At 45.8% G+C, this 25244-nt stretch overlaps 1 protein-coding gene across 4 annotated transcripts in view; it reads right to left on the bottom strand.

Annotated features, from left to right (window-relative positions):
- The window catches only part of EPS8L2 (EPS8 like 2), a 114081-nt gene extending 96236 nt beyond the window's left edge, over positions 1–17845 (bottom strand). For 2 of the 4 annotated variants that reach the window (XM_038407468.2, XM_038407471.2), the window contains exon 1: positions 17594–17845. The gene's annotated coding sequence lies outside the window, so the exon portion shown is untranslated. Of the gene's footprint in view, positions 1–17383 lie in introns of all 4 variants that reach the window. The other 2 variants (XM_038407470.2, XM_038407467.2) reach the window with 2 other exon arrangements.
- Between the last annotated feature and the right edge of the window lie 7399 nt (positions 17846–25244).

Raw genomic sequence — 25244 nt, 5'->3', positions numbered from 1 at the left:
TGAGCTGTGTGTGTGACTGGGAGGCTGTTGCAATTCTTTTCCACCAGCTCCGCCCTGAGAGATTGGCTGCTAAGGGTGTTTTTGACACTCCCCCAAAGGTGGATGTTAAAGCTGGACTCACTTGCCTAGCTGATATTCAGGCTTGCAAAGGGATAAAATCACTCCATCAAAGACTGAAACCAGGGCTTTACACCCGTTGGTTAACAGAAGAATGCCCTCTGCAAGGAGGGGCAGTAAATGCAAGGTATGGGGCTTAGTATTAAGAATTTACAAGTGCCTGCTGGCTGGCCTGCCTCCCAAAGGGGGATGGACTCTCTGGACCAGGTTCAGTGCTGATTCACATGCCCTGATTGATATCAACGGGACTGCAGCTGGGTGCAAATCCAGATTGGTGAATCTGGCCCCTCCCACTTCAGGAGATGTTCTCCATTTCTTAGGGTCCCTTTCCTGTTAAACTGCTGGCTTTCTCATTCTGTTGAGTCAAGAAGCCTCTGTCAGGCTCCCCTAATGCCATGAGAGGAATAAAGCTGCAAATATTCCTGTGTCTGACCCCACAGGTGAGAAGCTGCTTCACCTGCCCTGGAGTCACTCTCCTCCCCTTTCCAGGGGGGCCTGAAGCAGTTCACAGATTCCTTCAGTTGGGATAAACTGTCGCATTAGTAAATTCCATTGACAACTCTGGGCATTTTTTTGCTGGGGGATGGAAGATTTAGATATTTCATCTGCTGAAATTGTGTCTGACACTTTTTTCAGTGTGTAAGCTAACTATTGCTGCCTTCATCTCCCTCTCCTCCTGCTTGGTTTTTATTTCTTACTCATGTCCTGTCTGCATATTTTTGGACACTTGCTAACAATTCACTTTGGGCTGAAACTTGGCACTTAAGAACTCAGCCGGGAGTGTCCCTATAAAACAAAGAGATATTGTTTGAGCCGGTCTGGTGGCAGCACAACCACACAGGGGGAGGGCGTGAGTCTCCAGCCCTAGGCCTGGCAGGGGCCGGGAGTGTTACTGAAACAGCCCATTCAGCCCCTGGACAATATGTGGCGTGGCACTGATGGGCTCTGGAAACTCTACTCCCCAGAACCCTTCTGGGGATCAGTAGATTTAGCCATCTATGGCTTGGGCTTCTATTTGACAGTAGTGAGTTGGAGGAAGTCTTGAACAGAGGCCTTGCTGGGGCTGAGCAACAGTATGCCATGCCCTGTGTGTACCTGGAGGGTAGCGTGGCTCTGAATGATGTGGCATTTCTGTAAGGTGATATCCCTGCAGCTGCTCCTCCTGTGTGCCCGACACACTTCTGCTGTTAATATTTCATGCCTGCTAGTCTTTCCTTGCACCGCTGCACAATAGGTGCCTATGACAGCCAGCTCCATTTACAGCTGCAGCCAGAGAGAATGAATGGATTTTTGTTTGGAGTGGTGTTAGGTTTCCTGACCCCTTGTGGTCAGAATTGTCCTATGGGGGAAGATGGCCCTGCAAGGGGTAGGACAGCTGATTTGGTTGGCAGGATCAAAAGGCAGTGGGAGTCTGGATGTAGATTGCATCCTGTAAACAAATATCAATGTGTCTATGGACCAAATTATCAGCTGGCATAACTCCACAGACCTAATGCATTGACTTCTCCGCTGATATAATTCCACTGAACTTGGTCCTGAGCATCCACAGGGGAAGAAAGTCCCAGTGTTCATGCTTGACTGTGTGGTAGATATGCAGGGGGATCCCATTCAACATAGGAGCATAAGAATTACCATATTGGATCAGACATGTGGTCCATCTAGTTCACTATCCTGTTTCTGACAGTAGTCAGCAGTAGAAGGTGCAGGAAACTCCACAATAGGCAGACGTAGATTAAACCCCCAGGAAGGTGTCCCCTTAATCCCTAATGGTTAGAGATTGGTTTAAACCCTGCAGCATGGGGTTCAATACCCCTTCCAAAATTTCTGTTAGCATTAACTATTATAACTTTGTGTTATCCATGTAAACGTCCAATCTCTCTTTGAATGGTGCTAAATTCTTGGCCTCAACAACAAGCTAAACTGCACTGCCCATTTTACTGTACAAATACATGTTTTTCACTGCATTTGTCCAACATCAGTTTTCTGTATTCCAGAACCTCCTTTACTATGTAACCAATGTGTTGGGAGGAAGGATAGCTCAGTGGTTTGAGCATTGACCTGCTAAACCCAGGGTTGTGAGTTCAATCCTTGAAGGCATCATTTGGGGCCTGGGGCAAAAATTGGGGATTGGTCCTGCTTTGAGCAGGGGGTTGGACTAGATGACCTCCTGAGGTCCCTTCCAACCCTGATATTCTATGGACATCTATGTCCTTTTGTGCAGTTTTTGCATGATTCTCTGTTGCTTTACACTAGTACAAAGGGGGTGTACGATGCTATTAAGTCAAAATAAAACTGTACTGAATCCAGATCTTCTGAGTTCCAGTCTTAATCACAACACCATCATTCTTCTCGGGTTTTGTAAGGAGTCTCTAAAAATATTGCTGGTGGCAGAACCCCAGTAATCTGGCTCTGTGGTCATGACTCAAGCTGGTCAAAACTCAGAATTTCCATTCTGCAGGAAACTTTTTGAAATTTTGTTTTTATTCCGAAATTAAATGACGGCAAAAAAAAAAAAAATCTCACCAAATGCAGTTTTTGAAAAGCTGTCATTCTGGATCAATTAAAATGTTCCATTTCAATCAAATCAAAAAGTTGTGTTCCACTTTCAACAGGTTTTATTTTTTTAATTTGTAATATCAATTTTTAAATGAATTGTTTTGAAACAAAAATCAAAATATTCCTTTCTGTTAACGTCAAAAGTGAAGGTTTTGGTTTTCAAAGTGCCTTGGAAGAGGAGTGCTGGCTTTCAGTCAGGTGAGCCCTATTTTATTTCATTGAAGTCCTTTTATTTCTTCAGTCGCCACTTCCAGCTATTGATAAAGAAACACATCTGCCAAAGGTGCAAACACAGAGGCATTGTGGTACCAGCCAGCTATGTCTGAATCATAGATCATCCCTATATGGTGCTTGTTCCTGTCTCTCTGATGACAGGAGTTGGGATTACAACCAGTATGTGGAACAGGGATCCCATTTTCTGAAATCCTGAATTACCTTTAAATGCTTCAATATAGCTCTACAAGGTTTGCCCTCAACTATTGCAGCCTGCCATAGCACTGTGCCACATCTCTGTTAATATACAAGGTGCATATACTCAATAGACAAGATGGGGGAAACCTAGTTCAGTTTGCTATTTGAAAAGGTGCTAAGGCAAGAAGACCGAGTCAGGGGTTCGCTTCAGTTCAGTTCAAAAGTCCACCACAGACTTCTTAATGTGACCTTAGGCAAGTCACTTAGCCACTCTGCCTCAGTTGTCATCTGTAAAATGAAGATGATGCAACTTCCCTACCTCACAGGGTTATTGTGAGGATAATTACATTAAAGATTGTGAGGTGCTTGAATATTATGGTAATGTGGGTCATACCTGGAGAGGGAGATGGTGGATCCAAGGCACACAGTTTGAATCTGGATCTCAACACTCCCAAAACCAAAGTGTGTCAGAGATTGGTCTGAACCCTAATCCCAGATTCCAGTACTGGCTGATGCATTGCCTGCCTTTGTTCTAAGCCTATTGTATGGTTCTGCAGGTAGTTTCTGGCCACATTTTAGTATTTGGCTCATTCTGTTAAGGAGAGTTTTCAGAGATGTGGTTTATGGTCACATCAAATGTCGCCATAAGCTGGAATGATGTTCTAATGAGATTCCCATTTAGTTCACATTTGAATTTGAACTCTGCAATCTGGTCTGCTTAAAAGACAGGCTAAAGCTCCAAATTCTCTCTAGTAGCTTGAATCTAGTGTGCAGTTGGAATGATTGGCATTTTAGTCGGCACTGAGGACTAGACCCTGGATGTGCACAGCTCAGAGCATGAGCCTCTACAGTTAGAGCTAAAGCAGAACTAGTTCCTCTAGTTAGGAGCTGTCAGAAACATATCCTTTGTGGATCAGACATACAGGGGTGTACAACACGTACCGCACGGTGAATTACACAGTAACCAGAATGATCCCCCAAGAGACGTTCCAAATGAAGTCTCTTCGTTTTGCCCTTTGTTTCATTTCCAGTGGAAGGAAGTGTGTCGCTGGATTTGTCCAGGCAGCTTAAAAAGGCCACTTCTAATCTTAATGATGCAGAAGCATTTTAACAACCTCATCACAAATAATTAACCTGGCACAAGGGAAAAAAAGCTGTCATTGTATTTGAGCTCTGGCCCCATGTTGGGGATCTTGTTCTGGATCACAGAACATCAGCCATGTGATTTCTCCTGGCTCCTTATCAGAACTCTTGTTCTAGGGCCAAACAGCAGAAGTTGTGGCAGGTGCCTGCTGCAACATGCTAGCTGGCTGAGGAGGAACCCAGAGGAGTAGTCAATGGTGCTGAGAAGGGAAGGAGTGGAAAAGTCATCTGTGCAGCACAAATACTACCTCACAGATGTAGGATGCACTAAACCCCCTGCAATCAATGAACCCATCAGGCCTTTACCAGTTTCCCCTAAGTTGTCCCCTCTGAGCTACCAGGTCTCTTGTATGTCTGTGCAGAGGCTTGACTCTGATTTCCAGCCCCGAAGGGTGTCACAGGTAGAGCTTTGCCTGTGGGCACAAAGGAGGAGCACCCTTGTTCGACACCCTTGTGCTAGTTCCCAGGGGACAGGTGGGCAGGGAACGAGGGGATCAGGGCTGGTGCTCATCTAATGGAAAGGCACTTTTAAAACCATGCAGGGCAGCAGGGTGAGCACGATTGGTCCTTGTGAGCTCCTGGCACCGCCAGGGGAGAGCCTGGCAACAGACACCTTTTAGCCTCAGACTGATGGGCTCATGGAGCTGAAGGGAGAATTAGTAGTGGCTGTTTTAAGGGCACAGAAACCTAGGCCAGTTAATAATGCCTGTGCAGCCTGAGGCTAAATAGCAGTGGAGAATCTGGCTCGGTGAGAACTGTCAGGTGGTGGAATGGCCTCCCAAGGGAAGAAGCAGAAACGTGGGACACTTCAGAGTAGACTGTACAAAACCCTTTAGGGCAGGGACAGATTCATGTAGATTTTCCAGACTGCAATTAAACTCACCCTACGTTCTCTTTGATTGAATAGTAATCAGGACCACTGTTCTTCCGCACCCAATCTGCTGGCTAAGGTGAGCTGTTAATAAGGACACACAGCTATAGACAGCTGCTTGTACACGTTTTTAGTGCTTCATTTTCTAGATCACTGTTTTGGCCAACTCCAGCTTGGATGACAAGTTATTCACTTTGATTTAATTACTTATTAAAATGTGAACACCCACAGTCACATGGACACGCAGCAGGAAAAGGGTCCTCCCAATCTATCCCACATGTGACAGGATCACCAAATCAGCTGGGCACTCCCAAGGTGTCATATGCACACATTGGCAAGCGATGGCTATGATCACCACACTGTGCATTTTGGTCTCTCTGTCCTGCTGAATCTGTTCCTGCCCAGTTTTAATTCTCTTGAGTCTCAGCTGGCTGGGTTGCTGATTATTGCAGCTAATTAAGCTTTTTTGTTTTTGTTTTGTTTTTTGTTTTTTAAAAGCAGCTGTGACCGGCAGCAGTAATTAACCTTTGGATGTTTTCTTCAGCGTTCAGCCCCAACTTAGATTGGTCAGTGAACTGAAATCAGTGCCCTGAGCCTTTTGTGACGTGTTTACTCTTCCCTCCTCATCTCCAGGGCAAAAAAAAACACTTTATCCACATTCCTCACATGCCAGCCTACTTCAGGTTTAATTTGAATCACATGGGGTGCCTGGGACTCCAAGATACTGCCTGATTACAGCAGATCTGGATACCAGCCCCGACTCTCCTCTCACTAGCACTGGTTTTGCATGGATGTAAAACTATAAGGCCAGATTTTCAGCTGGCATCAGTTGGTGCAGTTCCATTGGAGCCATGCTGAGGCTCTGATGCATAGATTTCAACGAAGTTACTCCTGGTTTATATCTCAGTGAAAGAGAGGAGATCAGGCCTGCTGATTACCGCCCCCCATGAAATTTTGGAGGTGTGCTGATATGGGATTTTCAATCAGCCCGTTATAGAAACAGGGACCATCCTGTTGTGGGTCTGGATTTGGGGACAGATTTCAAAACCCTCCTTGAAGTCAATGGAACTACTCGCACACTAAAAGTTAAGAACGTGCTTCAGTGCTTCTCTGGATCAAGTCCTAATTCCCCAGGCAACCACACTGACATCTATGGACCTGATTTGAATCTCACATTGGTGTAAATCTGGATCAACTCTGCTGAAATTCATGTAACTGAGATCAGAATTTGGCCCTTTGGAGTTGCACTGGGGGGGTAAATCAGCATAGACTGTGGCCCACAATGTTGATCAGAGAGTCCTTGACTATGCTAAGCACCAGCATCCACCATCAGTATGTGAATTTCTTAGTTCCATCAGGTTAGTATCAGAAATATTAAAGTGAGGACGTGAAGAGATCCCAGAGAAGTCCCACTTGCAGCAATGATCAAGTAGGTAGCGAATACAGTAACTCCTTGCTTAACGTTGTAGTTTTGTTCCTGAAAAATGTGACTTAAAGCAAAACAATGTTAAGTGAATCCAATTTCCTCATAAGAATTGATGTAAATTGGGGGGCGGGGGGTTAGGTTCCAGGGAAATTTTTTTCACCAGACAAAAGACTATAGTGTGTGTGTGTGTGTGTGTGTGTGTGTGTGTGTGTGTATACACATGTGTGTATACACAGTATAAGTTTTAAACAATTTAATACTGTACACAGCAATGATGATTGTGATGCTTGGCTGAGGTGGTGGAGTCAGAGGGTGGGATATTTCCCAGGGAAAGCCTTACTGCTAAATGATGAACTAACCCTCAGCGGAGCCCTCAAGGGTTAACACATTGTTGTTAATGTAGCCTCACAATCTACAAGGCAGCACAAATGGAGGGAGGGGAGACGGCATTGCAGATAGAGGAACATAACCTGTGTGAGAGAGAGAGAGATGCGCATTGCCCCTTTAAGTACGCTAACCCCACTCTAAGTACACTGCCTTTTTAAGTAGATCAGGAGGTTGAGACAGCAGCTGCTGTCTGTAAGTTCCCTCGGTCCTGGTCCTGAGCCCTGTTATGTCCCCGTCTCTCCTCCCTCCCCACTCTATGGAGGCGGGTAAGCAGGTGACAGGAGCAGGGGGACACCATGATATTAGCCCCTCTGTTACCCTACCCCAGCCTGCACAGCAAGCAGGACGCTCCCAGGAGCAGCTCCAAGGCAGAGGCAGGAGCAGCACATGACAGTGGGGGAGGGACAGCTGAACTGCGGGCAATTAATGGCCTGCTGGGCGGCTGCCACACAGGGAACTTAGGGGAGCGGGGAGCTGAATGGGGCTGTGGGGGGGCTGCTGGTCCACCCTGGTTCCAAGCCCCACCAGCTAGCTCCAACGGGTTGCTCTTCCTGCAAGCAGTGGACAAAGCAGATGGCTGCCAAACAACGTTATAAGGGAACATTGCGCAACTTTAAACAAGCATGTTCCCTAATTGATCAGCAACGTAACAACAAAACAACATTAACCGGGACGACTTTAAGTGAGGAGTTACTGTGGTCTGATGGGTTTCAGAGTAGCAGCCGTGTTAGTCTGTATCCGCAAAAAGAAAATGAGTACTTGTGGCACCTTAGAGACTAACAAATTTATTTGAGCATAAGCTTTCGTGAGCTACAGCTCACTTCAAGAAAATCCACTCATGAAGTCAGTAGAGCTGGGCAGGATCCAGATTGTTTCGGACATTGTTTGGGTTGAAGGCTGACTTGGGGAAGAGTTAAGGTTTGGAGACACTAACCCAGAAACCCTGTGAGATCAATTATTTGTGTGAGAGTTCTCCTACCTAGGGCAAAAGATTCACAAAAGCAGGAGCTGTCAGGAGATTTAAGCTGCATCTGAATGGGATCATTACAGTGGCTCTGGCTTTGGTTCTAAACAAGAACCAAAACCACTGGGGCACATTTGGATGCTGGGATCTCACTCCAAACCTCCTATCACCCAACTTCCATAAAATTCAAAGAGGTTCCAGCTTTGACCCATGTCAATCATAGAATCATAGAATCATAGAATATCAGGGTTGGAAGGGACCCCAGAAGGTCATCTAGTCCAACCCCCTGCTCAAAGCAGGACCAAGTCCCAGTTAAATCATCCTAGCCAGGGCTTTGTCAAGCCTGACCTTAAAACCTCTAAGGAAGGAGATTCTACCACCTCCCTAGGTAACGCATTCCAGTGTTTCACCACCCTCTTAGTGAAAAAGTTTTTCCTAATATCCAATCTAAACCTCCCCCATTGCAACTTGAGACCATTACTCCTCGTTCTGTCATCTGCTACCATTGAGAACAGTCTAGAGCCATCCTCTTTGAAACCCCCTTTCAGGTAGTTGAAAGCAGCTATCAAATCCCCCCTCATTCTTCTCTTCTGCAGACTAAACAATCCCAGCTCCCTCAGCCTCTCCTCATAAGTCATGTGCTCTAGACCCCTAATCATTTTGTTGCCCTTCGCTGTACTCTTTCCAATTTATCCACATCCTTCTTGTAGTGTGGGGCCCAAAACTGGACACAGTACTCCAGATGAGGCCTCACCAGTGTCGAATAGAGGGGAACGATCACGTCCCTCGATCTGCTCGCTATGCCCCTACTTATACAACCCAAAATGCCATTGGCCTTCTTGGCAACAAGGGCACACTGCTGACTCATATCCAGCTTCTCGTCCACTGTCACCCCTAGGTCCTTTTCCGCAGAACTGCTGCCGAGCCATTCGGTCCCTAGTCTGTAGCGGTGCATTGGATTCTTCCATCCTAAGTGCAGGACCCTGCACTTATCCTTATTGAACCTCATTAGATTTCTTTTGGCCCAATCTTCCAATTTGTCTAGGTCCTTCTGTATCCTATCCCTGCCCTCCAGCGTATCTACCACTCCTCCCAGTTTAGTATCATCCGCAAATTTGCTGAGAGTGCAATCCACACCATCCTCCAGATCATTTATGAAGATATTGAACAAAACGGGCCCCAGGACCGACCCCTGGGGCACTCCACTTGACACCGGCTGCCAACTAGACATGGAGCCATTGATCACTACCCGTTGAGCCCGACAATCTAGCCAGCTTTCTACCCACCTTATAGTGCATTCATCCAGCCCATACTTCCTTAACTTGCTGACAAGAATGCTGTGGGAGACCGTGTCAAAAGCTTTGCTAAAGTCAAGAAACAATACATCCACTGCTTTCCCTTCATCCACAGAACCAGTAATCTCATCATAAAAGGCGATTAGATTAGTCAGGCATGACCTTCCCTTGGTGAATCCATGCTGACTGTTCCTGATCACTTTCCTCTCCTCTAAGTGCTTCAGGATTGAGGATCGTTTCAGGATCGTTCATAAACACAGCACTTTTGTTCCTTATACCAATGAAAATCATTGTAATGATTGTCTGAGTTGTAACATAGTCCTTGCTACAAGGTGTAACTCAGGGACTCTTACACTTATAGGCTCCAAGACAATTCCCATTCAGCTGTTCTTGGCAAAAGGAAGGTTGTCTGGGGTAGGATGTAAACTGTGCTGGTTATGGGGAGTGTTGTTCTGGAGGACTGTGCCTTTCCGTTAGTGCCTTTCTTCCAATGGAGCCCCTACTCTACTTGCACTACATTGATGACATCCTCATCTGGACCCATGGAAAAGAAGCCCTTGAGGAATTCCACCATGATTCCAACAATTTCCATCCCACCATCAACCTCAGCCTTGACCAGTCCACATAAGAGATCCACTTCCTGGACACTACGGTGCTAATAAGCGACGGTCACATAAACACCACCCTATACCAGAAACCTACTGACCGCTATTCCTACCTACAAGCCTCCAGCTTTCACCCAGATCACACCACACGATCTATTGTCTACAGCCAAGCTCTACGATACATCCGCATTTGCTCCAACCCCTCAGACAAACACCTACAAGATCTCTATCAAGCATTATTACAACTACAATACCCACCTGCTGAAGTGAAGAAACAGATTGACAGAGCCAGAAGAGTACCCAGAAGTCACCTACTACAGGACAGGCCCAACAAAGAAAATAACAGAACACCACTAGCCATCACCTTCAGCCCCCAACTGAAACCTCTCTAACGCATCATCAAGGATCTACAACCTATCCTGAAGGACAACCCGTCACTCTCACAGATCTTGGGAGACAGGCTAGTCCTTGCTTACAGACAGCCCCCCAACCTGAAGCAAATACTCACCAGCAACCCCACACCACACAACAGAACTACTAACCCAGGAACCTATCCTTGCAACAAAGCCCATTGCCAACTCTGCCCACATCTATTCAGGGGACACCATCATAGGGCTTAATCACATCAGCCACACTATCAGAGGCTCGTTCACCTGCGCATCTACCAATGTGATATGTGCCAGCAATGCCCCTCTGCCATGTACATTAGTCAAACTGACAGTCCCTATGTAAAAGAATAAAATGGACACAAATCAGACGTCAAGAATTATATCATTCAAAAACCATTCGGAGAACGCTTCAATCTCTCCGGTCACACGATTACAGACCTGAGAGTGGCTATCCTTCAACAAAAAAAACTTCAAAAACAGACTCCAACGAGAGACTGCTGAATTGGAATTAATTTGCAAACTGGATACAATTAATTTAGGCTTGACTAGAGACTGGGAGTGGATGAGTCATTACACAAAGTAAAACTATTTCCCCATGTTATTTTCTCCCCCCCTCCCCCCCCACACTGTTCCTCAGACATTCTTGTCAACCGCTGGAAACGGCCCACCTTGATTATCACCACAAAAGGTTTTCTTCCTCCCCCCCCCCCACCTACTGGTAATAGCTCATCTGAAGTGATCACTCTCCTTACAGTGAGTATGATAAAACCCATTGTTTCATGGGGGGTGGGTGGGTGTGTGTGTGTAAATCTCCCCACTGTATTTTCCACTGAATGCATCCGATGAAGTGAGCTATAGCTCACGAAAGCTTATGCTCAAATAAATTTGTTAGTCTCTAAGGTGCCACAAGGACTCCATTTTCATTTTGCGAATACAGACTAACACAGCTGCTACTCTGAAACTTATTTCTCTTTTGGAGTTAAGCAGTGCTGGTGAATTTTACTGCTGGATGGATGGTACTTTGGTTTACTGCCATGCAAATGGACTGCACTTTACCCCTTGCGGGATATAAATTTGGACAATTTGGGACTGATAAGGCAATAAACAACCAAGAAAAAGAAAACAGGAAGAAATAATTCAGAGAAAATAAAATAGACTGTTTTGAGCTGATAACAGAATTAGGGTCCAGAATGAAGGAGAAATTTGCTGTCTCCCTTAAGAATTTGCATTGAAAGAACAAATCCAAATGAAGCTTGTAATATTCTTATTGATGCCATATCCAGCTGGGTGCATTTTTCATTAGCTCTAGTGGGAATTGCACTCTTATGCAAAGGCTGTAATTGGTCCCTGTAGTTTAAAATCCAGATCTTCCGCTGTGTCAAAGCAGCTGTAAGCTGCTCCACCAGGGCAAAGCTGCCCTAAAGCCTCTTTAACTGGCCACAGAAAGATTCCATCCCCAGCAAGATAGGAGAAATCTTGCCAACTCCTCCATGCAGCCCTCGTGGGGAGATGGTTGGGGAAAAAGGAGCATGGCTAGGACACCCCTTCACCCTTAATGATCCCTAGTTGCCATAACAACAGCTGTTGTAATTCACACCTGTGGGCCAGTGCAGAGCAGCCCCCCCCCCCGCACCTCTCCTCCTAACATATGCCAAGGGCTGGATCCTAAGGAATCTAGGGTTAGATGCACTACTGTAATACATGGTTTAAGCAAACGTAGGGTCAAGACAGTTTGCCTGGCTGCTGTGGAGAGCAGAGCTGCTCCCAGAGACAGACTGAGCATGTGGCAGGCAGCCCCCAGCATTTGAAGCAGGGAGGCTGAGAGCTGCAGCCATGAAGTCATTATTTTTCTTTTTCAGCCAGTGAGAAGGCGGGAGGAGTGGGAGCAGCAGGAATTGAGTGACCCCATTTTAACAGTGGAAAGCCCCAGCCAGCTGTAGCTGGTGTGGGGGCAGGGCATGGTTCTGGTGGGGTGTCTGGCAAGTGCAGGCAGGAGGATTTTGGCAGCGCTTTAGCTGGGGCAGGCAGGGAGTTTGCTAGAGTGCCTCGGAGAGGAAAGGTTTCAGAGTAGCAGCCGTGTTAATCTGTATTCGCAAAAAGAAAAGGAGTACTTGTGGCACCTTAGAGACTAACAAATTTATTAGAGCATAAGCTTTCGTGAGCATCCGATGAAGTGAGCTGTAGCTCACGAAAGCTACGATATAACCCCATTTGCTCCAACCCCTCAGACAGAGACAAACACCTACAAGATCTCTATCATGCATTCCTACAACTACAATACCCACCTGCTGAAGTGAAGAAACAGATTGACAGAGCCAGAAGAGTACCCAGAAGTCACCTACTACAGGACAGGCCCAACAAAGAAAACAACAGAACGCCACTAGCCATCACCTTCAGCCCCCAACTAAAACCTCTCCAACGCATCATCAAGGATCTACAACCTATCCTGAAGGACGACCCATCACTCTCACAGATCTTGGGAGACAGACCAGTCCTTGCTTACAGACAGCCCCCCAATCTGAAGCAAATACTCACCAGCAACCACACACCACACAACAGAACCACTAACCCAGGAACCTATCCTTGCAACAAAGCCTGTTGCCAACTCTGTCCACGTATCTATTCAGGGGATACCATCATAGGGCCTAATCACATCAGCCACACTATCAGAGGCTCGTTCACCTGCGCATCTACCAATGTGATATATGCCATCATGTGCCAGCAATGCCCCTCTGCCATGTACATTGGCCAAACTGGACAGTCTCTACGTAAAAGAATGAATGGACATAAATCAGACGTCAAGAATTATAACATTCAAAAACCAGTTGGAGAACACTTCAATCTCTCTGGTCACTCGATCACAGATCTTAGAGTGGCTATACTTCAACAAAAAAGCTTCAAAAACAGACTCCAACGAGAGACTGTTGAATTGGAATTAATTTGCAAACTGGATACAATTAACTTAGGCTTGAATAGAGACTGGGAATGGATGAGTCATTACACAAAGTAAAACTATTTCCCCATGGTATTTCTCCCTCCCACCCCACCCCCCACTGTTCCTCTGATATTCTTATTAACTGCTGGAATTAGCCTACCTTGCTTGTCACCATGAAAGGGTTTCCTCCTTTCCCCCCCCTGCTGCTGGTGATGGCTTATCTTAAGTGATCACTCTCCTTACAGTGTGTATGATAAACCCATTGTTTCATGTTCTCTGTGTGTGTGTATATAAATCTCTCCTCTGTTTTTTCCACCAAATGCATCCGATGAAGTGAGCTGTAGCTCACGAAAGCTTATGCTCTAATAAATTTGTTAGTCTCTAAGGTGCCACCGGTACTCCTTTTCTTTTTGCGAATACAGACTAACACGGCTGCTACTCTGAAAACTAAGTGTGTGAGGCTTCCAAATTGTTGCGCTACATGGACACTTTCAGGGCAGATTATTTCCCTTTTTTGTTGTGATTCCTACTCATCCAGATTACCTGGGGAAGAAAACAGGTCATCTTATCCTTGGCATCATGCGTTTCATCAAAAGAGGATTACAAATCACTCTGCCACCGAAGAACTGCATAATGTGAATGGAAACCTTTTGCTTCCATTAGCATACAAATTTGCCTAGCAAAAGGGGCCTTTTCTGTGCAATATCAGGGCAATCAGAGTTGCATGCATTACTGGCTGCCTAAGGTGCTCCAGTTGAAAGTTAAACTCCCTGTTTGTAGTGACCAGCTGTTTTAGGGATTGGTAATAGGATATATTTGCCCTAAGGTTGTCTGTTCAAATCCAATGCAGGTAGGGTGAATTGTTGTCACCCCCTTAAAGGTATATGAAAGACGCATGAAATGTCTGTCCAGTTTACAGTGAACAAGTGTCCACCCTACCACCACTGACCCTAAAATGCATCTCGACAGAGAAGCCAATGATTGAATGGGTCTGGAGACTCAAACTCTCCTCTATCCTCTAGCAGTGGCACCTCCCAGAGGTAAGATAAATAGACCACATGGTCATGTGGATAGGGCACTGGACTGGGAATCAGGAGCCAAAGTTTGTTCCCAGCTTGGCCTTGGATTGCATAATGTCTCGCTCATTCTTGGCTGGGGTCCAGAGTTCCTGCTGTAATATAGGTGGGGTAGTGTTTGGAAACTTCCACTACCTATTCTATGGCTAGAGAATTTCAGATTAGCAGTAGCATAATCACATGCATGTTGTTGAAGAGCTTTCATAAACAAGGCTTCTTATGACAGATGAGTACAATGGGAGAGGAAGAAAGAGGTATCGCAGAGATCAGGTGAGAGATTTTGAAGGGCCTTAGCTAGTAATGTGGGCACTTTGCTATCTATCTAATGTTGAACATAGGTCAAATGCGACCTGATGTGGATACCTTGGCAAAGGAGTGATGTTGCAGTGCCATTGTGACATCATTCCAGGAAGAACAGTTGAAAAGGTTGGGCCATTTGGGTGTGTTGTTTCAGGGTGGGAAAAAATCCCTGGCCGTGATGATATTCCAGAAAGTCCATGGTCTTTCAAAGGCACAGCCTCTGGGGACTGTCTCTCAGAGAGGACGTTTGGAAGGCTGGCAGGTTTGTGTATATTTGGGTAGAATCAGCAGTTAGTGGGGTAGCTTTATTACAGATCACGCTGAAATTATAAATTTATGCAATGTGTGAGTCAGGGCAGAATTTGGTCCTGTGCTAGGAGAAAATGGTTGTCATCAAAATCACTTAACCTCAGAATCAGCATTCATGAAAGAGAGAGAGACTAATGTGGGGGAGAGAGGGAGCAGAGAGAGAGAAAGAAAGGGGGACAGACAGACAGGAGGACATAGCTGAGGGATCCAGCCTTAAAAGAATCATCCAGGCAATAATTCTGTGAGATCACACTTGCACTTCCCCCCTTCCCCCCCAACACACATACTAATGTAGGATTTTTTTTTCATGCCCCAGAATAGTTAATTGATCACATGTGGTGCTCTGAGTTGTTTCCTAGGGACATTCCTGAACCCCACCTCCACACACACTGGCAATACATAGATATATTTCACTTTTTCCTTAATCTGACAAAACCTCTGAAATATTTTTGGGAGCATTTGGGGCTTTTAGAACTGTGGGGCCTCTTAAATTTCCCACATCCCTAATAAGGAACCTGGACAGTCACAAGCCTATCTAAAGGGCACTCACCTTTGCAGTGCACAAAGGAAAGTGATCTGTCCGATCCAGGGGTCAGATCCTCAGCTGGAGCAAATTGGCATAACTCAATTTGCTACCACAGCTGACTTATACCCATAGCAGATTCTGCCTAATCTGTTCCTTTAGCATGGGTTCAGCTTTCGAGGGCTATACTACAAAACCTAATGATCGGAGCTTTAATATGTCAGAAAAATAATCATGCACCTGCATTAAGCAGCACCTGGCACTAGCAAGGAAACCCTCATCCCAAGCAATCACTTTAAAGTTTGTACAGTGCCTAGTGCATTGGGGGGCAGGTCCATGACTGGGGCTCCTAGGCCCTACCACTATACAAATAATAATTCATGTTAAAGTATCCCCATGTGGTTTCCAGTGCAGTTTGATTCCACTTTATCATAAAGACCAATCTATACTAGGCAACCAGTTTTGGACACCAGCTGAGGATCAGGATCAGGTCCGACTGCAAATCTAGGATGGTAATTAAATTTATATTACTCTAAATGCCTCTTGTTTAAATGAGAACAATATGCTGCCCAGTGTGACAGTTTCTACTGCATTTATTTGCATTTCCATAGCAAAGTCTGTGGCTTTCAATCTCCCTTTTTATGACAGAGCCTTTTAAAAGGCCCATACCTCCAAAGAGCTTAGCTATCAGGGTTTCTTTTTTTCTATTGAACAATTCTTTTCTGTGCCCAAGCAAATCACTTGATTACACAACTAAATGGAACCTTAGACACATAACTACAAGCTTTGAATTCTTGGAGCCCATATTAGCTGTATTTTGTTTGGCACCAAGAAGGCTCCCAGATAGCTTCTCAGCTGGTGGACAGCCATGTAGCTCCATTGACTTCTATGCAGGTAGGACAGTTTACACCAGTCGAGGAGCTGGCCCTCTCACTGCAATTGCTTCCCTGACATGGAAACTGGCCTCACTGCAGGGCAAACCCTGCAGTGGCAGCTCAGTGACTTCAACAGGCTTTTTGAACGAGCAAGAACTGAAGGATCTGGCCCTGTTTAATCTTCCAGACAGTTCTTGGAACATTTTCAAAACAGCCCAGCAGAGGCAGAATCACACGGAATGGCCCTAATTATAGGAGACCTAGCATCATATTTTACTGCCTGATTGTTTCACAATATGAGGAATAGCATCAGAGGGGTAGCCGTATTAGTCTGGATCTGTAAAAGCAGCAAAGAATCCTGTGGCACCTTATAGACTAACAGACGTATTGGAGCATGAGCTTTTGTGGGTGAATACCCACTTTGTCGGCTGCATGCATGTATTCACCCACGAAAGCTCATGCTCCAATACGTCTGTTAGTCTAAAAGGTGCCCCAGGACTCTTTGCCAATATGAGGAATAATTCCCAGAGTTTAAAAATACCATCAGTCAACACTTCAAAGAAATCTAGTCTCGCCAAATGTCCCCCTGAGAAATTTGCTCCAGTTTTTAACATCCAAATAAGCAAAAGGGGGAAAGCATACAGACAATACCTCTTGCTATAGGTATAAAATGAAAGATTTCAGGGAGTCTGCACAGTCATGGGTGAGCTCTGCAGCTCAGAAATTACTCCCACTAGATTTTTAAGTACGGTCTAAACTTGTGTGCTGTGGGATGACCAAGCAAACCAGCAAGTAGGAAAGGATCCAGATTTGAAACGGGGAAAATTCCTTCCAACTTTTCTAGAGAGGAGGAAACCCCAACGTTCGTTTGCAAACAAACAGAGCTGACATAAAAATACAATCTTCAGACTTCATTAAAAAGCCTCTTCTCTGCCAAACGGCCGTCCCCTGCCAAGAAAATGCCACCTACTGGGGGTAGGACACTGGGCAGGAAAGGGCGAGAAAAGGAAAACACTGGGAAAATTGCTGCTTTTTCCTTCTTTAGAGAAATCCCTCTCTTTAACGTCTCCCAGCACTAAATTCTTACCACCCTTCCCTGCACCAAACGCACATGCTTCCCCAGCTGCATGGCCCCGTTCTCTGAAGTAGGCACATGTCACAGAGAATAATGGACTGTGGAGAACTAAGAGGTGAGACTTACCGGTGCTGAGAAGCCTCTGCTATTTTGTTTCCTGGTCTCTATTTTCTCTCCCAGTTAGCTGTGCCCCGTTAGGGAAGTCCTGCTGCCATTCTCAGTACACCAGGCGCCCTTGTGCTTTTCCCTCAGCAAATTGCTTTGGTTGATGTGACTACAGCCCCAGTGTCCCAGAGGCTTTTAGCTGAATAGTTTAACAGGGAGGGGGGAACCCACCTAATTTTCCAGGGTGGCTCCTTTTTATATTCGCTCTGCCCCTGTCTTCCACTTCAGTCTCCCCAGCGTCTCTGAGAGCAGGTGACAGGCGGCTGGGTAGTGGAGGAACAGCATGGGGAGGGGAGGGCTGGGAGGCAGGGAGAGGTGGAGCCGCAACCAGACAACAGGTTACTGTGTAACTAGGAGCTCGAGGCCCTGGCTGTCAGGCAGCATCCCTGGAGCTGCCTCCAGTGCTGGGTGCCTCTGCTGGGGCGGGAAGCAGAGCTCCATGCTGCCTGGGCTAAGGGCAGGGAGGGCTCTGGGGCGGGTGTTATTTCTGTTTTCTGTCATCTGGGAAGATTTGGGCAGCGGGGGCGGGAGAGAACGAGGAGGGGAAACTACTGACCTGGCTGTTCGGGGCCGGGGGGGTGGGGAGAAACAAGGCATCTTTTGTGAAGCACGAGCCACCTCTCCCAAGCTTTCCATTGGCTCACAGGCTAACTCTGTCTCCCTAGGTGTTTTTTCCTGCTTGGGTAATTAAGAGCCTCCCTGTCTTGGCATCTTCAATATGGAAATTCACCGTGAGGCAGAGGATGTGGACAAATAGCCTCCGTCTTGGGCAAATGCACACAGGGCCCTATGCGAAGCCTATTGAAGTCATGGGGTAGATATGGAGTGCAGGGAGGAATTCTCTGTGTTACACTAGTTTTGTGCATTGAAATCAATGGATTTACACAGGCAGCTTGGACTCCCAGTCACTGTTCCAGCTTCACTGCTGGGGTAGTGTCCCATACAAGATGAACAAGCACCAGTAATAGCACCTCTTCATAAGCATATGGGAACCAGCAGGGGCCTGATCCCAATCCTTGCACACCTCTCTCAAACTACCTAGAGACTCATTCTGCATTTGTTCTGGCATAACTAACTTCAGTGGAGTTACTCCAGATTTACACCCATGTAAATGAGTGGGATCAGGCCCCCATTGAGTTCCGTGGGAATTTTGGATGAACAAGGAATGCCGGAACAGGCCAGGAGAGAGTTTTTGGAGGCATGCAATACCCTCAACTCCTATTCTGTGGACACAGGGGATCCACCATGGCTGTTGAAGGGCTGATGGCACCAAGCAGAACACATGAGAAGACCAGTTTAGTAACTGTTCTGCTTATAGGTGACTATTTTCAGGGTTTGTTAAATCTCTGGTTGGAAGAAAGGGAAATGAAACACGTGGCTGGACACACGAGGGATTTTTTTAAGTGTTTACTGGGCAAGATTTTGAGGGCATCAGGGTATATATTACTGCACCATTGGGAAGTTTGTGTATTCTCATGCTTCGGAAGTGGCACCTCCTCAGGCTCTGATCCTGGAAACTCTTCCACACGTCCTAATCTTTAGGCCTGGTTTACATCTAAAACTTAGTTCAAACTAGCTACATCTCTCAGGGGTGTGAAAATTTTTTCACACCCCTGAGCAACACAGTTAAGTTGGCCTAAGCCCCCATATAGACACCACTAGGTTGACTGAACATTTCATCTATTGACATAGCTACCATCTCTTGAGGGGGTAGATTTACTACAGCAACAGAAAACACCCCTTCTGTCACTGTAGCAAGTGCGTACTTATAGGGCTACAGCAGCACAACTTGTAGACATGGCCTGAGTCCCATGAGAAGTCCCATTGATTTCAATATAGTTAGAGCTTAAATAGCCGACTTTACAAAGAATGGGATGTATTCCTGTCTCCATCTGTCTGGTGGGGAAACCAAGGCAGAGAATAGTTGTCAAAGGGTATATAATGAGTCAGTAGCAGAGGTGGGACTAGAACCCAGGTCTTCATACTGCAGGTAAAACTTTTCTTATGTTCTGGGATAGGGATTCCTTTGGAAACCAAAAAGTCCCTTCAAATTTTCCAGTGTTCCTCCTCTTCTTCAAAGGCCAGGGGAGACCCTTAAACGATGGTACAAGACACTCCCTTCCCATCATGGGCAGACAAAGCTTACCCTGAAACTGTGCGTCTGTTACTGGGCTATTCTGATGTATCTTTTGGCAAAATAGGAAGAGAGGACATGTGAATTGTGCTTTGGGGTCCTCTGAGAGAAGGTGCCAACCCTGCATGCTGAGCTCTTTTTGGAAAATCTGGGCACTTATTTTGGTGTCTGAATGGGAACTGAACTCTTTTGGAAATTTTGGCCCTATATGTGTAAACTATGATTACTTTAAAAGAAGTGTCTCTGTGCCTTTTCTACCAAGTCTCTCATTTCAGCTATGCAATAACACACTATTTTAAGATTGTGCCTCCAGCTGAAGGGTTGGTCAGTTCATACTGGCGTCTTACCCGAATCATGTATAATGAGGGCCAAGTGTTGACACACATTCCATGATACCACACTTGCAGTCAGGAAATAGATGAGCAAAGGATTTGGTAGTAACAGTCTTATCTCCTGGGGTCCAATCTTGTCTCTCAGTGTTTTCCTGCCCTGCATGTTATGGGAGGGGACTTGATTTTCAGCTTTCTACCTTGCATATGCGCAGTACTGGAGAGGAAACGCCCCTGTTGAGTTCTCACCAGTGGAATGTTTCAGGAGGCTGGACTGATAGAGATCTACTTTACTGAATGACAGTTTTCGTTTTAGCAGCCCAGCTTTAGCAGAAGAATATCCTCTTTCACCACCAATACAAATAGCGATACATACCTCGTGTATGTATATAAGACATACAATGATTCCTTTATTTTCCTAAAAAATGCTTCATAAACCCTGTATGTATTACAACACCATTAAAATGAAGCCACCCCTAGGGTGGAGGGCAAGAGGCGGATAGATAATAACCACCAAATATAACAGGGAGGGGAAGGCTTAGGCAGCTCACTGGAAAGCGTCTCTACTCTTATGAAAAGCATGTTGGGATCTTTAATCTCACCCAGAAAGCAAATAGGACCTCCTGGTTTAAGACTTCACATACAAGGTCCTTTCTCAGTATCCTGTATTATGTACCTTTGACGTACTTCAGAGTGATTAACGGCTGATTTGACCTTCCCAGGATGCACACCTGTAGTTTCAGGGATTCTAGGGACAACACACCTTAAGTTTAACACACTAAAATATCCCATTCTGGCTGCCTATGCTACACATAAATTATGGAGATAGCCACGTGGTCCATTGTGAAATGCTATATCCTATGGCCGTGGTTCTCAACCAGGGGTCTGGGGCCCCCTGGAGGGCTGTGAGCAGGTTTCAGGGGGTCTGCCAAACAGGGCTGGCATTAGACTTGCTGGGGTCACCTCATGAGGCTGAAGCCTGGGGCCCCAAGCCTTGCCACCCCAGGGTTGAAGCTGAAGCCTGAGCAACTTAGCTTCATGGGGCCACCTGTGGCATGGGGCTTCAGGCAGTTTTCCCACTTGCTACCCCCTAACACTGGTACTGGTCCTGGCTTTTATATGAAGAAAAACAATTGCTGTGTCACAAGTGGGCCATGGAGTTTTTATAGCATGTTGGGGGGACCTCAGAAAGAAAAAAGGTTGGGAACCCCTGTCCTATGGGAAAAGGCACATGGCTTTAGGCTATCAGTATAAACTCCTGAGAGTGCCACTACCCTGGTAAGTAATGAGTGTTTAGCCTAAAGGAAAAGGAAAGGGATAGAAAACTGGAAGGGCAAGGAGTGACTTAGAGGATTAGGAAGTAGTCTAAGGGCCTGATCCAACCTCATTTGAAGTCAGTGGGAATCTTTCCATGATTTCAGTGGGCTTTGGATTGGGCCCTAATGCCAGAGCTGGAAATAGTCAGCACGTTGTGTATCAGCAAAGTCAAGAATGTGACAGCTTTGATGGTCCACCCAATGGTATAAACCAGAAAATGATCACTAAGCACAGAGGAGAGTTTGGGGCTGGAGGGGCAGGCAGTTCACGCCTGCATGAAATGAAATGAGCTCCTATTAAGCACGAAGGGGGAAGAGGGTAATGTGAACCCGTATCAGATAATTGTATAGAAAAGGTAGAGAGGGCGAATTGCAGTGGCCATTCTCTTATTACAAGGGGACATTCAATTAAACGAAAGGCACCAAATTTAAATTGAATAAAAGAAAGGCTTTCCCATACAATCAACAGTTAACTTGTGGAACTGACTGCCACAAACCATTGAAGCCAAGTTCTTGGTGGGACTCAAAAAGGGATTAAAGACTTATAGGGCTAACAAGAACATCCAGAGCTAGAATAGTAAATATTTAAAAATAAACAAGAGTTTGGGCAGGGATAGAAATCCTCCTGCTTTATGGCAGAAGCCATCCTTGAACTATTAGAGCTTAGGAGGGAACAGTCCCACTTGGGGCAGGTTATCCCATAACTCCTGAATGCAGGGTTTTCTGCACCTTCCTCTTAAGTAACTGGTACTGCCTACTGTCAAAGCATGTCTGCACTGGAAAGTAAAGGTGTGTTTGTAGTGTAGGTAGGCATACCCATGCTGGCTTTAATCTAGCGAGTTTGGCTACCTGATGGCAGCATGGGTTTTAGCATAGGCTAGCAACCAGGGCCCTGGCAGCCTTCTTAGGTTGCTAGCCTATGCTGAAGCCCGAGCTGCTGCATTTTTGCTACTATTGTTACCCCTGCTAGCTATTTTAACAGGGTTCTAGACTAGATTGGCCCTGGTCTGATCTGGTATGGCAGTTCCTACAAATAAAGTTTACTAAATTCCCAGAGGCAGATTAAACACACACACACACACACACACATTCTCCCTAAACACAAATCTTGCTTTGTTGTGGATAAAGCGGCTGATGAGTTCTTGAGGAATGCGGAGCTTTGTTTGTATTTCATTTTTCAGTTTTGTTATTGCTTGCAAATGAAGGCAGCCCATGAAACAATAAGGCCCGAAATATCTCTCCAAAATATATCTTAGTGCTAAACCCCTGGAGGCTAACTTGCTTCTAGGTATTGGTTGTTTCATGCTGGCAGCAAACACCCCAAGATGGCTTGACAACAAAGGCCTTTTCCCTGCAGCATAAACAACACCCAACACTCGATCTAAGCATCTTAAAATACGCGTTCCTCTTCATTTTTAGAGGCAGTTTTCACCACACTTGCTCAGCCTGTTTCAGAAGGGCTGGCCCTTATAATTATACACACCAGCAGGCTTGTACATTTGCAAATATTATCAGTGGCTTGATTATGCCATGCCCAGGCTCCAAACAGCGAGACCAGATCTCTAAGGGTGTTACTGCTTAGAAAGATGTTCTGAGGTGAGGGGCCTGATTCTCAGTAGTCATTTAGATGAGTGCAAAGAGGGTATAAAATGCCAACATGTCAGAATGCTAGCGTTTTACACCCAGTTTGCATTGGTGTAAATGACACAGCACAAGGGCAGTGAATAATCAAGGCCTAGGAGTATGTAGGAAGGCATAGACTACAGTGGACTACACTGTAGGATACAGTCTTCTTCCTTATGCTGATTTCCTTGATGAGGCAGAATCACGGCATGTGATAGGCTGGCTGAATCAGGAAAGGAATTTAACTACCACTGTGGACTGCTTTGTTATAAAATAGCAAAGTAACTGAGAAAGTCCTGACTCTTCAAGGGCTAAACAGAAGCAGAGCCATATCTATGAGTTCTACAGTGATACAGCTGCGGTGCTGTAGTCATGCCACTGTAGCTCCTGTAGTGTAGACGCTTCCTATGCTGAAAGACGGTGGTTTTCCATCACTGTAGGATAGTAATCTACCTCCCTGAGTGGCCGTAATTAGGTTGGCAGATGAATTCTCCTATTGACCTACCCACGTCTACACAGGGGGTTAGCTTGGCTTAGCTACAGCACTCAGCGATTTTTCACATCCAAGAACTATAGCTATGTCGACCTAACTTTTAAATGTAGACCAGCCCTGTTACTGGGTTTTCTGCAACCAAAGTAAAGGTATAAAGCAAAGCTTGTGAGCCCAGTCCAGAGAAGAGATCTAAAGTATAGCTCCCTGCAACCAGGGGCCAGAGAATCGGAGACGCCCATCTGTGCTCTCCTGGTTCACGGCTCATCACTAGCCTTTTCCTTAGAGTACATTCCTCTCTAATTCTCAGTCAGACTCTGGTCTCAACTCCTTACAGCATGTCCGTCATGTATTGTGCTAGAGGGGGTGTGACCCAAGGACTCATTGCCAACTGGCAGAGGGCACAGGGATACAAAGGGGCACAGGGATCCCATGGGTTCATCAAAAGGGGCCATGTAAGGTCTCTGCTGAAAGCTTGTGTTACACCGTTCATCATAATCATTGCACAGAAAATATGTGAGGGTATATACAAAAATTAAGTTCTCTAGATCTGTAGTTAAAAGCAGGTTACTCAAATGTAGTTTGTCTTGAGACAAACTTCTCTCAGCAGGGCATGGGAGACACTTATCTCCACGATGGACCACTGTGAATTTGTATATCATACAGTAGGAGTCTATTAGCATACTAAAAATGCTAATGAAGAGCTGGTGGAGACTTCAGAAGGAAATTAAACAGGAAGAGGTAAACGGCAGGTGAAAAGACCCTAGTTTAAGGTGAAAATCAAAGGTCTGTTCTGGTATATTTGGCAGTGCAGAGAGACACCCTGGCATCCTTCAGCTAGGAAATAACCTGACAGTGGGTTTGCTTTATGAAAAAGAGATCTCAGCTAGGCTTGGCTGAAAACACTGGGAAGAAATTTGGGAGAAGGAATCTGCTTCAGATAGGTTAGCTTGGTTAGGTTTAGTCTCTAGAATGCGTGGTATGATTTTGTTTTTATATGTAACCATTTGTTCCCATCTCTCACTTTGGTTTTTATTTGAATCTCTATTCTTTCTTAAACAAACTTCCTTTTATTTTATAATTGAACTTGAGTGCTGTGCATAGTGGTATAAGGTAAAGTGGTGAACTGTGGTATGCTGTTCCTTTGGTAACAGAGGTTGTGGGATTTCTGAGGGTATCCCATGATCAGGGGCTGGAGATCACACAGACACTTTGAAGGGACCTGGGGGCTGAAGTGCATCTCTTGTCAACCTCCAAAGTGAAGACAGGGTTGGTGTAGCCCAAGGGAGAGTGCCTGAGTGGCTGACAGGCTGGTTGTGTAAGGGAGCTAACACCCAGCTAGCACAGGTCAGACTCCATCATGCTGGAGGCAGGAGGTAACAAGGTGACTCACAGCCCTGGGTATCCTGAGAAGCGCCACTGGGGGGTATAAAATTAATTCCCTCAGCTGGAGGAGCCCAGCAATCCTGTAAATCCCTGCACGCAGGGAAGGCAACTGTTCTTCCTCTAGGGCCAGTCTCCTCCCTGCCAACATCTGAATGGGGTTTATATAACCTTTGGATCTTTTCCTCCTTTCCTTAACACTGCCCTTGGTCATTGCTGCATCCTCCTCCTTTCTGGCATTGCAATATCAGAGAGAAATCAGCTAACAGATGACCTCAGGAGACTAACAGCTCTGACTAGTGCCAGGCACAGTGCAGGTACAGAGTAAGCTTTCCCACCCAGCTCTGCTCGTGCACCTACTATATAATCTATGCCAATTAGTTCCTAGACTTCTCTTGAGCAGACACTGCCAATTGTATGGTGATTTTGTGACATGAAGAGAGATCCACTAGGGATTAGGGGCCTGATCCAAAGCCCCTTGGTGCCAATGGGACGACTCCCATTGACTTCAAGGGTGTTTTGGATTAGGTCCTATTTTGAAACCAAC

Source organism: Dermochelys coriacea, chromosome 6 (assembly GCF_009764565.3).
Source record: "Dermochelys coriacea isolate rDerCor1 chromosome 6, rDerCor1.pri.v4, whole genome shotgun sequence".
Taxonomy (NCBI): Eukaryota; Metazoa; Chordata; order Testudines; family Dermochelyidae; genus Dermochelys; species Dermochelys coriacea.
Note: the sequence above shows the minus strand (reverse complement) of the source record. Positions and strands in the feature narration are given on the sequence as shown.